The sequence below is a fragment of the Lethenteron reissneri genome, chromosome 17 (genome assembly GCF_015708825.2).
Source record: "Lethenteron reissneri isolate LAM-NWPU_2019-01 chromosome 17, ASM1570882v1, whole genome shotgun sequence".
Taxonomy (NCBI): Eukaryota; Metazoa; Chordata; class Hyperoartia; order Petromyzontiformes; family Petromyzontidae; genus Lethenteron; species Lethenteron reissneri.
In genome coordinates, this window is record NC_083795.1 from 2,624,041 (window position 1) to 2,642,509 (window position 18,469).

General features: G+C 42.1%; 1 protein-coding gene and 1 long non-coding RNA gene across 3 annotated transcripts in view; both read left to right on the forward strand.

The window, feature by feature from the left end:
• The window catches only part of KCNIP2 (potassium voltage-gated channel interacting protein 2), a 366,907-nt gene that overhangs the window by 73,433 nt on the left and 275,005 nt on the right, over positions 1 to 18,469 (forward strand). The gene's annotated exons all lie outside the window — the stretch shown is intronic.
• LOC133343325 (uncharacterized) lies at positions 5,561 to 14,469 on the forward strand. The gene is made up of 3 exons (XR_009755243.1): positions 5,561 to 5,784; positions 12,565 to 12,699; positions 14,051 to 14,469. It is a non-coding gene; the product is annotated as an uncharacterized LOC133343325 (long non-coding RNA).

Below are 18,469 nucleotides of genomic sequence, written 5' to 3' on the forward strand. Positions count from 1 at the left end.
CAAAAACGATTATTTGAATGAATGGCATGTATTTGAATTCAATAAAAAAAGTAAATTATAAACCTGATGGATGAGGTATTTGAATTTGGTCATTGTCAGTTTTGTAAAAGTGACAGTAAAACAATATTTATTAAAAGATGTATTTATTTGGTTCATGCCATTCTCAACATACCAAATATGGGCACTTACATTAAGATGCTTATCGTTCATTATCCGTTTTTTTTTGTAGATAATCTTCACTTCGTGTGGGTGGCTAATCGTGTGATGAAACGAGAGCACACTTTTGTTTTCACCCTTGCGAGGCACAATGGGATTTTCAACCTCTACACAGAAGCAGATGGTGCATATTTCATTTTCTCTACGAAAACGCGAACACAGTCCCCCAGTTAGTAGGAGTGTGCGCATGTTTGGTGGAGTGGCAGGGTAGCAGTTAGCGCGCTGCGCTACGAACCCGGCGACCCGAGATCGATTCCTACTCACGGCCAATGCCAGCGACGAGATTATCTGAACCGGTCCTGGGCCTCCCCTCGGCCGACTCGTTCTCGAATGAGTACCTGATGCATTGTGTAAACATAGCCACTCGGGAGACAAAGGTGGCTGGCGTGGTGCTGGCCACCCACCACCTCGTATGCCGTGTCGGCCTTCATAGGTGCACGCTAACAGCACTTGCCCCAAAAGTCTGTTCATGCTATACCGGGAGGGGGATATTTGTCTTTGTCTTGGGCAACTTCACCGACATGCATGCCAATTCGTAGGCTGTATACAAATGTTATTATCAAACCCTTGATTTTTGCTACTTTTAACACAGACGCAGTGTCTGAATACAACTCACTGCAAACATTAAACTCGCATTCTTTGTGCCCATTGAATTTATGTGGTGCTCAAATTTTCAACCCTTGACTGCAAATGTTGGGACATGGCTGTGTGTCCAGTCTGATATTTATACAGGGCTTCAAGGCAAGTTTATAACCCTATTTGCAATGAATGCAGACCACGATGTCTGAAGGACACCCACATTGTACTGGAGATACATAAAGAGCCCCTCTTCAATTACATTCATATTGGACATTCAAGACCTCTTCAAGACCTCTTGAATGTCATTCAACAACAACAACAAAAACACTCTTTATCTTGACAAGCCTGCCGAAAACATTTCTGTTCTGCGCATTCTCAGGACTGGCTCACACTGACATTTGTGTATATCGATGTCGCAGCATAAACTTGACATTGGCGTGATGTGTTGTGCATATCGCTTGTGTGTAGGTTTATTCATTCTTGTCGGATTTAATTTCTTGGGTTATTGCAGCTTCATAATAACGCTTTTCTCTATATGATGATGTGTTTCTTATCATTTTTGGCTGAAGAAGATATATTTTGAAACTGGCAGCAAACCGAGCTTCAAAACTTATCCCCCCCCCTCAAAATAGATTATTTTCCTTCGTTAACAGCAAACGTCAAAAAAAATCACAATTCTGCAATATTCCTGTGAAATAAAATCTCACAAACCTTGAAGTTTTCTCCAAAAGGTTTCCAGAGGTATATGAAACAAACAACCGCTGTATCTCAATGCATAGCTGTCACGTTTGTTATCAATACAGAGTAATCATACCGAATTAAGTGGTCCTATTTTCAGCAGTAATAATCCTTCCGACAATGTCCATGCCACTCTTCTCTTTAAAAATGGGCTCCAACAAGAAGGACAGAACATTTCGATTTAAAGCTTTCGTGACTGCAGGGATTTATCTTCTTGGTTCTTTCGGTAAAGTCAGACTCTGCCTTCTCGACAGACCTGGTCTTCACCTGAAGACGGCTGCTTGTGTTGTGGCCGAAACGTCGTGAGAATTATTTTATTATGTTTTATTTTTATTATTTTATTATTTTCCTTCTACGTGACTTGACCGAAAGAACCAAGAAGGACAGAACAGTTGCTTTTGTGTTTTCAGGATGCAACTTTGGTGAACATCAGCCTTGTGATTGTCTGTATGCGATTACTTGGGACGTATGAGGCAATCATTCAAGGCAACAGAAAGGAAAATATGAACGCGGAAGGACTTTTTGTGTGTGCAGGAAGGCATCTAAATGTTTGATTTAAACAAATTAATGAATCTTGAAAACCTACTTATTTATTTTATGTATCATTTTACACCGTATATTTTTACACACATGGCTATCATTTGCTTATGGGCAAATGCTGTGTGTAGTTTATCATGTTTTTACAGAGCTTCTTGGCTTACAGGGTAATTCAAAATATACTCAACCGAACAATATTATCTTGGAAAGTTTAGTTTGAGACCATTTCAAAATCCATCTTAAATACGGTTTATACGAGTTAGAAACTTTAGAGAAATATATAGCTGCAATATCATGCATATGTAAAGAATATTATATTAAATTTAGTTCCATACAATATGAATTTAATACAAATGTTCTGTTGTAATATAAATTCCCCTCAGACGTGCAATATTGTATGACAATATATTTAATGACCCTATTAGTTTTTCAGGGACCTCACTAAAAATGTAATCTGATGCATCATTTATTGCCAATGTAAAAATGGCACCTGAAAACACGTGCAAATATCACCGTTCGTACGTATTTATCACGAGTGATGATGACGAGTCAGCACATACTCCAGTTGCTTTAAAAAAAATAACAACCTGTTTTTAATATGAACTCTTAAAGCCAATAACAGAATCTGAATATGTATTTATTAATCCTGGAGGTATCCGATGACATCTAAAGCTCTCTCTCTCACAGATGTAGAAACTACTACACAGGCCTTGTAGCGCATCTCTAAGTGTGGCCTTTTTAAATCCTTTATATTAAGTTCGCTTGCTTGCTTGCGTGCTTGCTTGCTTGCGTGCTTGCTTGCTTGCTTACGACCGTGCAAACCTTTCGGTCGTTTTTTAACCCACTTCCCATGATCCAATCGAGCTGACATTTTGCACACAGACTCGTTGTGCGAGACAATTAATGTTCGTGAAATTCTTTTTTCAAAAATTTTACCCTGTTTAGGGAAAACAAATTAAATATTTAATTACCAATTGTTTAATACTGCAGACAATCATCTGACCCATAGGTGGCAGCCATCTCAAGCCAGAGGACGAGAGGACTCTAGCCGCCACGCATATAAAGGATTTAGAGTGAAAAACTTTGTTTTTACGGGTTATACTTATTTAATAATCCAGATTGAAACCCTATTTATTGACAACTGCTGCTTGTGGCAGTGTTTAGTTTGTTGTTTTTCTCCTCACACCTCCGATGAGCACGGTTGGCTATGTACGGTGTGAAAGAAGTTCAATGTACGCACGCACATATACTGTACGCCCGCACGCACATGTACTGTACGTAGACACCCACTGTGGCCTGCGCTCCATCACAGAGGAGGAAAATCAAAACGACACGAACTCTCTCCTGAAGCCCTCTCGTGGCCAGCAGACCTCGACATTGGCATTCACCTCCTGAAAATATTGCTGCCATACTCACAAATAGAAATAACTATTGCATATGATGCAGCCTTTTATTGGCAGTTAGAACATCAATTTGATCCACCACAATGTTCTAGACTGGTTTTATTTTGTATGGTTTCAAATTGCACGAGTTGTTTGTAACTGTTAATAAACATACAGCTCTTATGACATTAATTCTGGCAGCTTTGGGTTGTCATTATTTCTAGATTTAAAAATGACCACCAGATATCTTCCCAAATGTTTATCACGTAATTCCACCTATACACCCGACATGCGCACTCTTTTACGCGCGCTTTTACACCACTGAATTATGAACTCAACCTACCCACCCATAATTTTCAAATCCACCCGCCCCCTCCAAAAAAAAAACCCGAAACCAGATGTACAAATTACGAGCGTATTTAGCGAGGAAAATGGTTAAAACCGTACGCCGGCAGTCCGCTGTGCCACAATCTCCGCCACTTTATGGAACTCCACGTCGCGTTCCGTGCCACCCCGTACTGCGATTCGCCTGGATTCAGGTGTCTCCGAAATTTATTTACAAAATGCCACCAATGAACAATGACTGAAAGTGGCCACTTGTTTTGAGTGAAATACTTTGACGGGCAATTGCCAAAATATATATATATGAAACGAAATGAACATGTTATTACATATTTATTATTAATTTAAGGGGATTTTAAGGTGAGAGACTGCCCCAGTGCTCAATAACAGATCAACCAATACCGATGAAAACATCAGTTTATATTCGTGATGCATTTATTTTGCTTAATCATGACAAACATTTCATATTTAAATAAGATAGCACAACAGGCAGCTGATTGGTCAATCCTTTCTGCACAGGATTTTCATACACTTAACCCCAATACATGAGCGTTATTTTTCCCTCATATTATCAGAAAACCACATTTCATCTGTAAATCCCATTCCGCCATAAATAATTTACGGAGCTTAGCCCTGGGCAGCTCTCAGCCGAATTCTGCTATAGCCCCTAATTAAGATATGCCCTTCATGATGAAATGGCCCATTATTAACACATACGTTCTTCCCGTACAGCAGAACGACCACGAATCAGTGCTTGAATACCACCCTCAATTTCTGGCAAAGCCACTTCTGCCGCAGGTCTCTCCAAAGGGATTAGAGTTTGCATCTTTCTGGACACTGGTAGTGTGATGAACCTCCTCATGGGCCAACTATCTGGCTACTCCATAGCTACTCTTAGGTAACTATTCATATGCCAATTAAACAAATAACTGGCTATCACGAAAGAGTTTCAAAATTTAATTCTCACCAGGCTCCAGGATTGTAAATTGCAGTGTCCAACCCTTATCCACTCTGTGAAGAAGGCCTTTGCCTGAAACGTTGGCTCATAGATATTTTTCCTCTTAAGGCCACAGTGTTATTGGCAAATGTGCTTGAGGTGAGTGCGTAGCGTCACGAGGTTTCCGTATGAAACATTGGTGAAGTGTACGATGCACACAATTGCTCTGTGTATGAGCAACACGGTGTACGATTTAAACTCGAGCATTGCCACTGTGTACTTGTGCACACCGAGCAATTCGTTGTAACGGATCACAGGTGCTGGCAATGGGCTGTGTAATATGCTGTCTTGAAAGGTTTGTGTATTATTTAAGCCTTCCCGTTGACTCAACGGCAAACATGACGCAATTTAATGAGACCACTCAATTGTGGAGGCACAGCGCATGGACGAGCATTGCCCCATGAACTGCTCATACAATTTAAAGTAGACTTCAATGAAGTTAAAAGGCCCAATTCATATATCATTTCTCAGAGAAGATCGGGCCCCATTCCACATGTATTGATTCCCTGTGGGATCAATGTCGCACCCACAAGAGCTCATGCTGCTGCAATCACACGGGACGGTCCAAAGCGGGGCAGGATTACAGAGCGGGGTTAAGGCAGTGCATAGCAACGGCGGAAAGTTCCCACTATATACACGGACAATTTCCGCTGTCTTGTGAAATCGCGTCAATCGCGCTTTGGGGGTGTGGTTGGTACAGAGGTTCAAACATCATAAAAAAACCCACACGAAAGCCAACGCATCCTCTCCCGCTGGAGGAGCACAGTGATGGGACTTCACATCTTTCAATGATCTGTGAACTGCTTAAACCCAGGTAGAATAGCCTGAATGTTTCAAGTCGGTGCAGGTGCTCATTATAACGTGGCTCGCATTTAGCAGCCAAAGGGGGTAGAGAAGGGAATGGCAGTAGCTGAGAAGACCCAGAGCTTCACGTGTCAATCAGCTGGCCAGTGTTGCATGGCCAGTGAAAAACATGATTCAAACCATCCGACGGTGAGTCGAGTGCTCTGGATGGATGCGTACATTTTAAGAGTAATTTTTACGTTTGTTTATAGAGTGATTGGCTGTTCGTTGGTTAACTGTTCATAGCTCAAGTCGTGTTTTTCACTTAGCTGAAGAACGCGGTGCGGACACTGGGATAGTGAGGCTCTACCGCTCTCTCTCTTTCTGTTATTCCGCATTTGCGGGCCTCGGTCGATCACATTTTTTGAAGGCTTTTGCTGTCTCTTGTCTGACCGACGCTTGTCCCCAGGGACCCCGCGACCCTTGGTTGACGTTCAAGTTCTTCAGCTGCTTTGACGGCTCCGACTAAACGCCTGGAAACGAAATTGCACGGCAATCAGTCATATTTTGCCATTATTGTGACAGTGCAACACGGTGCAGCATTAATGCCTGCGACCGCCTTGGGCTGCGTTTTCTACACTGCAAATGTAAAACTTGCTGTTGCATGGGCACATTCAAACTGCAGGAGTCGGTGGAAGTGAATGACGTGACCTGCAAACGTGTTGGTTTTTATTTCCTATCGGTGCAAAACAAAACGTTTCCATGTGCTGCCACATGGCTTTTTTCTCTCGCATCTTGAGCCGACACTACATAGTGCAAATTTTAAAGAATGATGGAATAAAATAACCCATCCTAATTTTTAATTTAGTTGTTTTTACTTTGATGATTGTTTTTTTACCCTTTTATCTGGCAACAAAACTGACACTTTTTTTTAACAAGGAGTCATGTTTGCATTGACCACAATACCTGCGGTCGGAATGCAAACAAAAAGCATAACTCAGATAATGTATGCACTATCAAAAAACATAACTCTGATAATGTATGCACTATCAGAGTTTTTTCTTTGCATTCCGACTGCAGGTATTGTGGTCAATGCAAAAATGACTCCTTGTAAAAAATGTGTCAGTTTTGTTTCCAGAAAAAAGGGTAAAAAAACAATTATCATATTTTGCTACTGGCAAATGAGGTTCCAATGGTGTTTTTACTTTGTTAAAGTAGGGGAGTGCAGACTCAGCAAAGGCAGGGGGTGTAGTCGGAGATGCATGAACGCAAGCTGCCAGGTGTATACAAGGCTCTCGGGAAACAAGTGAAGTTGGGGAGACGTTAAATAAGCAAGTGATGGAGTGAGCAGAAGTCAGAGAGAGAGAGAGAGAACAAAATGAGCAGAGAGAGCAAGAAGCCAGCATCTGTTTTCAGTACTCCTAAGAGAGATATACAAATGTCAAAAAACACAAGATGATATATATATCTCACGGCTTCATTCTCTACGCATGGAGTGTTAATCATGCTCTGCTCCATGTAGTTTTACATCGCAGAAATGAATTTGACAACGGACTGTGTAACAGAAGTGTTGAGTTGCGCACTGTTGATTTAAAGATCTCTGCAATAATAAAATGCACCGCCCATTGTGCCACCCCTATTGATGGTCCCGTGCCAGCGGTGGTAATGTTGCATTGCCATGGTGAGGCAGCGGTGGTAATGTTGCATTGCCATGGTGAGGGCCTCTCCATGGTGAGGCAGTGGTGGAAATTCCTTCCCTCATTCCCTTGGTGAAGAGCCAGTCTCTTCTTATCGAACATCAACAACAATAACTGTTGACTTCACATGAAGTGGTAATGTGATATGAATTGACAATTATCGGTTAAATACAGATTGCAATAATAAGTACAATAACCGCTGTACTAAAAGGTAAACGTCTGCAGCAATAGCATCTTGAGTATGAGCTCAGTCTGTTGTTAAGCACGCATATTTGGTATTTGAGGGTGTCTGCGAGATACGAGAGATGGTATTAAAGCAAAGCTTTGGTACGGAACTTCTGGGTTGTGATGACTTGACGCTTGTGAAGGCTGATCGTGATACGAGCTGTAGTAATTATAGTTCGTTCCTATCACAGTTTACAAATGAGCATCAATCGAATCATGGTCCTTTGTCCAATTTAGAAACATCGAAAGTGGACGTAACTAATGCGTTTACTATTAATGTAAAAGTTAATTAAGAGGCAAAAGCGTTCCACGCTGAAAGTGCAACTTTATTCTGTTTCTGTTATTGCAATTGCATATTGGTTCCCAAATTAACTTTTAATCGAATTAAAAATACATTATGCTTTCTAAGATGCTAAAACAATTAATAACAATCCTTCATTATAATCTTATTTTGATTATATTTTCTATTTCCTTACAATTATTTACCAATGAAGTTTTTTTTAGGAAATGTGTCTGCTCATGTGACTAATAACCCATGAACCAAACTGACACTTTCATTATAAGTGCCGAGCAAACTGGAGGTGCCAGTTGCACTACAAATGACTCGTTTTTGTTTGTTTTCTTTAGAAAGTAATACGTGTTCAAGAGATTACAATAGCACCGGCTTATTGACTGCACCTCCGTGGGTGAATAAACGCTTACGGCTGAATGTTTGTTACTCGCATCGACGAATAACAAAAGGATATACTGAATAAGAGTTTCCTGACATAAGTCAGATGTCATGTTATGATACATGATGGTATATTTACAAAAATAATAATCAGTTTTACATATCATGAGCATGTCAACTTACAGTACAGCGCAAGTGTATACACATAAGCAGCACATTCAGACGCGTTATTATAATACGAATAAGATCATACAATAAAACACATGGGCCATGCCAGTATGCCATGTGATCCATCAGCCTAAAGTGCCGGATCGCAGCTATGCACCACAGCGCGACAATGCAGTCAAAGAATCAATTATTTAATCCAAATGTCACTCCAATAACATCCACCGATTCCGATGCTAAAGAGTAGAAGTCTTATTCTTCACCATTGGGTTTATTTTCTTGTAAAAAATGAATCCAGTCACCTGATCCAGATCTGGCCCGGTGTTGATCACGCATAAAATTGGGTGCAATATAATCCAAAAGTGAATTCAATGTAAGTCCCTATATAGTATGCAGATGTGGGTAACATATTCCGTGATGTAGATAGTGTGAGGAAATAAATAAAACGGATTCAGAGATAACGTCAAAGTTGCAGACATTCATAGGAAGTGTAATATCAGATGTCGACCTGATATTTTATAAACATTTATCAGCAGAACACTTGAAATGATCCAGTTTGGGACAAGAGTCAAGGGAGGATTACATAATTGATAATGGAGGATCAGTGGCATCGTTGGCAACGTATAGTTGGGTGTCATTCTCATAGAAATGATAGTTTGATATTGAATCCGGATATTAATTGCGAAGGGATCAATATAGATGAGTGGACCAAGGATAAAACCTTGAGGAACATTACAGCCTCGAGGTTTATGAAAAGGAGCAACGCCCTTTCAAGGAGACATCGAGAGCAGGTGGAAAAATGTGCGGAACTAGGACTGAATTGTGCCAAATACGTCATCACAGTAATGCAGGTATTTGCGAGTTATTGGATGACTCGTCACGTGACAGGAACGAGTGACGTCTCGGAGAGGCTCAGAGGGAAGAAGGTCACGAACTGAACACGAGGAGGACCGTTTCAGTTCATTGTCCCAGACAGGAGCCAGATTGAAGTGGGTCATCAAGGTTATTGAGAGATAGGTGATTGAAAAGCAAATTACCTTTCCAAGGACTTTTCCATGGAAAGGGAGGTTATAAATGATGTGGAAGCTTGCAAGGAGTGTTAGGAATGCGAGCGACAGCAACGGTGTTGAGAGCTCGGTGAACAGTAGCCAATGGGATGGAGGCATTGACAAAGGTGTGTGCGATTTAAAGGGGGCTAGAGTGAGTAAGCGGTGAGGAATGTACATTGCAGGATGCGGGGCTAACAAATGAAAGTTGACCTTTTCGTGTGGGAGATGATGTCGGTTGTCTGCTCTTTGGTGTCTCGTGGGAGCACCAAGTGTAGATGGTGGGGTCCAAGAAGGGAGAGAGACGTTAGGAGAGAACCCCCACCCCCCATACTTCTTCAAATATAACATTGTAAAGCAGGTGTATATGTTGTAGTTGTGAATGATGTGGTTGTTGTCAACACGTAAAAAAGGTGCGCCATTCTGAAATAATGTTAATTTAATTTGGTGGTCATAAGCCAGTGTTGGGACTTTTACATCCTTTGGCAGGTACTCGTCTCTCCATAGGCCAATCACTGCTGACTTCCCACAACATTTATCGTCATTTTGTCTCTGAGCTGACCCAGGATGGCACGATTGGGCACGATTGGCTTACATGACCTTTGACTCCTAATTTGAACTCGCAACATTATCATTGAGATTCAGGTTTTCTGCCAGACGAGATTAGTAATATTATGATTTATTCCTGTTACGACTGTACACACTTTTTAATTTGGCATCGTCAATTAGGTGCTTGTTGCAGTTGTTGCAGTAATTATCAGTCTGTAGCTTCCCGCTGCCGGTAAAAGGCCTCCCCCCCATTTTCTTCTAATTGTTTTTGGTGTCAAGTCGTGACCTGAGAAATTTTTTTGGTTTCATCTCTCCATTTGTTCCGATTTCCAAGGTTTACATCTTTGCGGCCTCCCGGTTTTCACCGCCCAGTTAATGTCAACCTGTTGTCAGGTGCCCGCCCCCACCGTGTGGCTTGCTGATTTCCACTTGATTTATTTAGCGAATATTACTGGGTCTTTCATTAATCGTGCCTCGATGATGAGCAATAACCTTTACACGTTGTAGGATGGGCCGTGAGGGCTCAAACAGTGATTTAACAATGACTTGCATAGAGTCTTTCTGGCATGAATCAGAATCTAAATATGTATTTATACTGGAGGAATCCGATGAGCTATGAAGCAATTTTTTACAGATGTCCAGTCGGCATGTGTTATGCACTCATCCGAATTAGCTTTGTTTGTGACAGACACAGCCATGGACATTCACAAGACTAATTGTCAAGACGTGTAGGTGCTCTATTGATTGTGAATATTTGGTGAAGATTGTTGAAGAGGGGATTGCAGATGGCACATCGGGTGCATTGCAAAATATGGCATAAAAAGGAGGTGATGGTGTATACCAGCGGTCGGGAACCTATGGCTCGCGAGCCATATATGGCTCTTCCGGTGACGGCATATGGCTCCCAGACAATTTTGAGTTGGAAAAAATAATAATAATAACAAAAAATCAGTTTGGAACTGATTTTAAAATACTTGTGATATTGTTTAATAATACTGTGTCATTTTAAAGTAAACAGAAATTAGTTTTGAAGATAAATTTCACGGGTCACGCCTGCACGAAGCTCAACCTCACCAAGTCGTACGAACCAGACTACAAGGCCATCAGCAAAACCATGCAGCACCAGAAGTCGCATTAAAAGTAAGACATATTTAATTTATTATACGTTAAAAATACTATATGGCTCTCAATGAAATATATTTAGAAATATTTGGCTTTTATGGCTCTCCCAGTCAAAAAGGTTCCCGACCCCTGGTGTATACTGTCCGTGTAGACGAGGAACCTTGAATGTTATGCTAATTCAAATAATTATCATGAGAATGCAGCTTCAACACTGCCCTTGTGTTGTGCGTGACACAAGGGCAGACGCAACACGTTTATATTTTAGATAGCTTCATATAAATGGGACATTTGTGAATATGTGCGGCTTTTCGAAATGTTTAGCATACTTCCCGACATGCAACAAACTTGAAATTTGGCATGTGGGTAGCTACCAGACTGTACACAAGGCAAAACGTATAAAAATAGACTTTTGTATTTGGGGGGGGGGGGGGGGGGGCGCAATAATGGATATATTTTGCACGGCAAGTGAGCGGTGACGTCACATCTGTGATGTCACCCGCATGCGGCAGTGTCACGCAGTGTGCCTGCTGACGGCACGTACCCCCACCCTCCGTGTAGGCCGTGTATTAATCCAAGACAAGAATCCAAGTACTCATACTCTTTGGATTTTTCGGTAAAGTCACAGCAAAATTACTGTATCCAGTGACGGTGCCACCTGAAGACGGAAGCTTGTGTTGCCTCCGAAATGTCGTGATTTTATTTATTTTTATTTTATTTTTTACCTACGTGACTTTACCTAAAAAAACCCAAAGAGTATGGCCCCTTGCAGTCACGAAAACTTCAAATCTACAAGGAATAATCCAAGTCTCGGGCGAAGCCGGGTAGTAAAGCTAGTAGCTTTATATAATACTCGACAGGTTTGTTTAATATAATAAATGTCCACAGTAGTAAGAGGCAATCAATTGAACGTATTCTGCATTTGCTTCCAGGCGAATTCAATAGAGTTCCTGATGAAATAAGACCACAAGTAATACCACGAATCCATTGGCATAACCTGTTTGACATAATGGAGCGTGTAATATTTGGCACCGTGCCACTTTTCTATTGAATACCGTTGCAATTTGAATGCAATTTTGATCGTGGTATATCTCCGTGAGGAAAACAGGAGATAATTGAATTGAACGAATGGGGAGTACAAACAAGACGCCGACATTGCCTCCGTCCCCAGTTTGATTCGTTTTCGAACCACGGCTACAAAAACAATAATACAACTCACTCATATTTTGCAGCAATTCGTGAGCTTGCAAAAGCCTCAACTGCATGGAAAAAAAGCATCCACAAGAAATGCAGATATTAATCTACGCGCTACCTGGTCGTGGCGATGGCACAAACACACCAAGCACACAGAGACGGAGCAAACACCATGTTTTTACAATACACAGGCTTGCTGTTATTTCAAATGCAGTGACCTCATTTTCATAACTCTATCAGTTGCTGAGCGACCTCCCCAGGACATTGGGGTTCCTTGTGTTTCCATGCATTGTGTTTCATGAGGGCTAATATTTCCCCCCTCTAGCTAAGCCACGTGAAAGGTCAGCGAGTCAGTCCTTGGCAGCCACTTCACGCAAACAAGACGATGCGGACGACGACGACGACGGCGGTTTCGCCAATGGTCGCTTCCATTTAGAAACTGCGACTCGCCAACGAAAATGTAAGTGTGAAGAAGAAAATAAGAGAAACCTGTGTCGGCTGTGTTGTCGCCTGAAGCTGGCGCCCATTGGTTTGTGGCGACTGCAGAGCAATAGCCTTGGCCGTCGGTGCATGGCGATCCGCAATTGCTGACATGACCCGAGATGCCGAGAGGAGGTCAGTGCTCCGTTGAACGCAGCGTGTTTGATGGAAAACACTCCCCAGGGCATTATGGACAGAGCTCTCATTGGTACCGTTGCGTATCACTAATCACCATTAAAATGTGAGTTTAACACGTAGGCTTTCATGGCCATTATTATCCATAATAGACAACATGGGTTTCGAGCGGGTAAATATGAATGTGTCGTTAAACTAAAGAAAACGGCAGAATGTACACAAATAATATACAATAATATACATGCATAGTGTACATACATTATGTTCATTAACTGTGAATAACCCAACTAATAATACATATACATTGTGATTTATATGAATACATGAACCCCCTCTTGTCCTGGCACCTGATTGACTCAGAAGTCATAAACATCCCTCTGCTTGAGAACGAAACACGAGGAGGATTTCTCCACAACTCTGCCTGATGAGGCTGGTTGTAATTACCGGCGAAACGTCACGTGACTCGAATTGTAAATGTTGTGGGTTTATTCTCAAACACGCCGTTGCACGCTCTGTTTACGTGACAAATCTTACTCATTGGCTGTGTCGGGTGGTGGCGGGTTTAACGACACATTTATATGTACTCGATCTAACCCACAAAAACCTCAATGATGGACCACTTGAATGTGGTCGCACAAACGCAGCCCTGCACTTGCTTGCTCGTGTCACTGCTGGCAGGAGGGCCTCCGCTCCAGTTGAAGCTCAATAGCTTCCCACAGAGAGCAATTGGCCTACTCCGCTATGCTGGCCAGACGTCTTAAGAAGAGCTAGGAGTACCCACACTTTACCCCATCACGTGTGACTTATCAGTCGGCTCATTGCGTTGTCGCTCTTACACTGCCGGCTTGGATAGAGTTGGGGGAGATTAAGGAATGTGCCCGTCATTTTAACTGCCATGCTGGGAGGTAAAACCTGCGGGCCTCTGGATTGCGAGCCCAGCGGGCTCACCGTTTAACCGCGGCAGCATCCCCTTGTCACGATTATCATATTATAGATTTTTGATGCGAAGTTTAATACGATAGTGTTCATCATATAATCGTTTGGCTCTCGTTTATTTTACGGTGAGGTTTTTCCAGAACAGTTGACCCAATACAAGGGGCCCGTGCCTCTTTATTTGCGTCGGGAATTCATATCGGCCTTTTAGATACCACATCGTGAGTTTGAAACTCTGCCACATTTCTGTTTGCTCTTTTAAGAGGCTGTTCTTTGCTGGAGCTGCCTCCGACCCTGCCGGGTGAAAATGCTGCAAGAAAAAGAAAACCATTGCCTTTAAATAATGCCACATCATTCACATACCCTTTGAAATAACATCACACATTCTTTAAATATTGATACGGGGAAAATCAATACACTATACACGTCATATATAGATACACAATGTTGGGCATTATATTTATTTTTTGGCGTGATAATATCGAGACATTGAGGCATGTCCGCACAGGGCAAGTGTAAGGTGGTGTGCCCTTGTAGAGGGAAGCTATAAATAACGCGCGCGTTCTGCCCTTGATGCTCCGGCGTATTGCGCCATCGGCGTGGCCAGCGGTAGACGGGGTGGGTGGCGTCAACAAAGTGCTGAGCGGTGAATAACGGCCGCGTGTGCGACACCCAACAGCTTATGGGGTTCACCCGCGTCCCCACTGGTGCGCGTGGCTTGTGGCGCGGTGGGTGATTTGTACAAAGCCTGGCTTCTGAGACTGAAATCTCTCTCACACCTTTCTCCGTTAGGGGTCAACAGGCAATCATATGATCAATACGAGAAATAAAGTGCTGCCGTTGTTTTCCTCTGGCCTCACGAGGCACTGTGAGTCAAGCCTACTGGCTCGCCTCCCTTGTTTTATTGTATGTTGTTTGAGTTATATATATGTCTGTGTGACAAAATAAATACATTGATTTTTTTTAAATTGATGTGGTGGCAGGCCAATCACAAAACGGAAATGTTTTTTTCTTTCTTAAAATGGGCAGTTAATGTAGCGTAAAGTTAATACATAATTATATATAATCGAAGTTAATACCTAGTTTTGCATCTGATACATTATAACCATGTACCCTCTAGTACCTGCCAAGAAAAGGTTGCATTTACATTAGTGTCTCAAGGCTGCCAATAGAGAGGAGCACTGCTTCAAAGAGACACTTTAGTATCGTACAATATGCTTAATGTATAATACTAATATTTTTTTTTATTTAAAGCTTTCGTGACTGCAGGATTCATATTCTTGGTTCTTTCGGTAAAGTCACGTAGAAGGGAAATAATAAAATAATAAAAATATAAAATAATAATATATTTATATAATTTTATTTTATTTTTTATTATTTCCCTTCTACGTGACTTTACCAAAAGAACCAAGAATACTAATATTGTTTATTGAAGTGATTACATTGGAAGCTAGTCATTATTTTTTATATAATGCGTCAGTTCAAAGTAACCTTCCATTTGTATTGCCATTGCAAGGGATGCGTGGCTTGAACGTCATTACAACAGTGATTTACGGAGATAATAATTTAACGAGCATTACGTAAAATAACATAATACAAGAAGCAATGCACGCGAGCAGCAATAACATATGATAGATGCAGTATGGCATAATCACCGTCAGCAGCATACCTGAATTGGAGTATTGATCAATTTCTCTTTGATCAAATGAGGTTTGCTCCTCTGGTGAGTGCGAGGCCAGTGACCTTCGAGACCTATGCAATAAAACAGATAAGCAAATCTACCCCAAGGGTGGCACATGTCAGGAAATGAGCTGCCACTACGATATGATACTCCAAGACCTCCTTTATTTCAATATCTGCCATTACAACGGAGAGCATCTACTGAGCACAGCCGGTCATTGTGGATATTTAGTTATTTTATTCCTTTTAGCATCTCACTCCACCAGAATAATCCAAGCATGAAATATTAATATCTCCCGTGGGCCTGTTGGCTAACTGGTCCATCTAGGTCTTCAACATTAGAAGGCAGCTACTGAGCTGTTCTTCTTAAGCGCATGGCTGTGTTCCAGGAGGTGCTCAGCCGAGTGGGGTATTTACATGCGGTTGGCATGAAAAAACAACCCACTGAATGGAATATTTAAAAAACATGTTGGTAATTAGGAAAGTGCCGAAACATGTAGAGAGATGGCTCGGTGAGTTTTTTCTTGCGAAATGTAGTCGTGTTGAAACACTAAGTATATTTCTATTTTAAGTGCTCGTCTGCTGATAAGGCAAAGCATATGTGAGCACCATGAGGGTATATTTTAATTAAAGGGAAGATTTCTGCACCGCGTCTCAAGGCAATATCACTGCATTTTCAATTTGGGAAATAAATTGAGCACTCGTTTAATATTGCTGTCCACAGTAGTGTGGTGTGAAATACAAAGGCGCACACACTATACTTGGAGGCAACAAGTTTAATAACAACCTACTCTCAACATAGGTTAAAAGAAAACAAATAAATTAAATCACGACGTTTCGGAGGCAACACAAGCTTCCGTTTCGGAGGCAACACAAGCCTCCGAAACGTTGTGATTTAATGTATTTGTTTTCTTTTAACCTACGTGACTTTACCGAAAAAACCAAAGAGTATGAATCCTTGCAGTCACGAAAGCTTCAAATCTAGAACTACTCTCAACACTCTGGATTCTATAGCCAGGTGTGGCTATACTGTCCGCTATGTGCGTGTAAGTTAACTGTAGCGGACGGGCCAGCCAGCAACACACCGCTGCCTGACCCACGATACGCAGCGAAGACTTACCGACGAACGAGGAGCGAAGTACGAAGAACGACGGCTTCTCAAGATGATCCCCACAACGAACCACGATCACTCTCGGGGCTCCCCCCTTTGTTTCCATGGCGACGGCCTCGCCCCGCCCTCGGCGACGCCCCCCACTGTATCAAGTCAGGAGCTCCCGGCTCCCGGTCAAGTGTCCCTCAAGCCTCCTAGGGAGGTTACCGGAGCTCTCCAGAAATAGTGGCTGGCGCTAACAGTATAGTGACAGTATATGTCACTACAGTAGTACTGGTGTGTTTTCAGGATTGTAATTCCTGCACTTTGGGGTGACAGGTTTTCTGGGTGGGGATGATGGTGTTGAAATACACAGGCTTTGACCTCTGTGCTTTGGACGTCAAAACTTCAACATGTAAACCCTTGTCCTTGCTCTTCATGCCACTCTACACCGATTGTCTTCACCGTAATTAACATTTTCTAAATTCAAACCCGACTTATTCAAGTCCTTCCCACGCTCTGCAACGATCATTTAGATCGCCCATCTTATCAGCCGCCAAAGGCAAACCAACCTGCACTTGTCCACTCCTTTATTCATTTAATTTGGTTCACTCTCAATAACTCATCCTCGATATACACTGTAAACCCCAATTCTGGAGATATTCATGGTTCCACTATTTGTTGTATTTGATGAGTTGGTGCTTTCTTTAAATACACACGTATTTATAGCCCTCGTGGAGTCAAAACAATGGGTTTTCTGACAGTCCTAAGAATCTCGAGTCAATAGGTCCCTCAGTGGAATTATTATTTTAGTACAAGGGGGGAAAAAGTTGTGTTATTTTCATGGGGTGGCAGATACCAACCCAGATATGATTATTGTTTTTTCCGCACATCTGAGTCATCAGTAAATAAGCCTTTCCACACGTTCAAAGGATCCCCATGACGCTTTGTAAACAAAGCCGTCAATTTCCAATGGCATTGCCAGCTTTTACATCTGTTTTATACATCCGCACATTGTGTTCTTCCACCACCCTCTCTTAGGTAGCGCCATTGTTGTCGCATGACATTTGATGCCATTAATAAAATACCACTTTTAAGATTAAAGTAACTTAACAAATGTATGAGTAAAAGATAAAGGTGCAGGGGGGGGGGATTGACAAGTCTGCGGCTGTCATTGAAAGCCAAGAATGGCCATCATATCCTGGGCCATGGATTTTTGTCATCACTCTACACCATAGGCCAGAGCCTCCATTTCAGACAACCGCATAACGCAATCGGCACCCATTGTCATCAACATCAGCAGCCATCATTCATCCACAGCTGGATGAAGGCCTCCCATGTTGTCACCAAAACCGCGCGGTTCTGCGATGCCACAATCCAACTTTGTTCTGGCACTCAATCGCCCATTTTAATCCATCGGCAATCATCCCTTAGAAAGATGCGTCCTTCCAAAACCCACGAGCTTATCTCTTTAACACTCAACAAGATATCTCTAACTTTTATTTGTTCTCTTATCCACGCGTTTGTCCCCCCTCTGTCTCTAAGTGTGAACAGGTTGAGAGCCAGTGGAGCTATTAGAGTATTGGAGCTATTAGAGTATTGGAGTATGGTGTTGATAGGATTATGTGGTTACATTTACGAGTGCAGGTGAGACGTCTGGCAGTGAATGTGTTTTGATGATTCGGAGTTTGGTGACGCGGGATGTGGGGAGGCCGTCGAGAAGAAAGATGCAGGAGAAGGCAAGGATTATGGTCTGAGCGGTAGCTTGTGTAAGGAAATGGCAGACACGGAAGATGTGCAGATTGGGGTATAAGGTCCTGCAGAGTTGAGTTAGTTTGGGAAGAAAATGAGAGCTCTGAGTCAATGACACCTCCAAGGTTTAGCACACTCTACACCAGCTTAATGTCAGAGT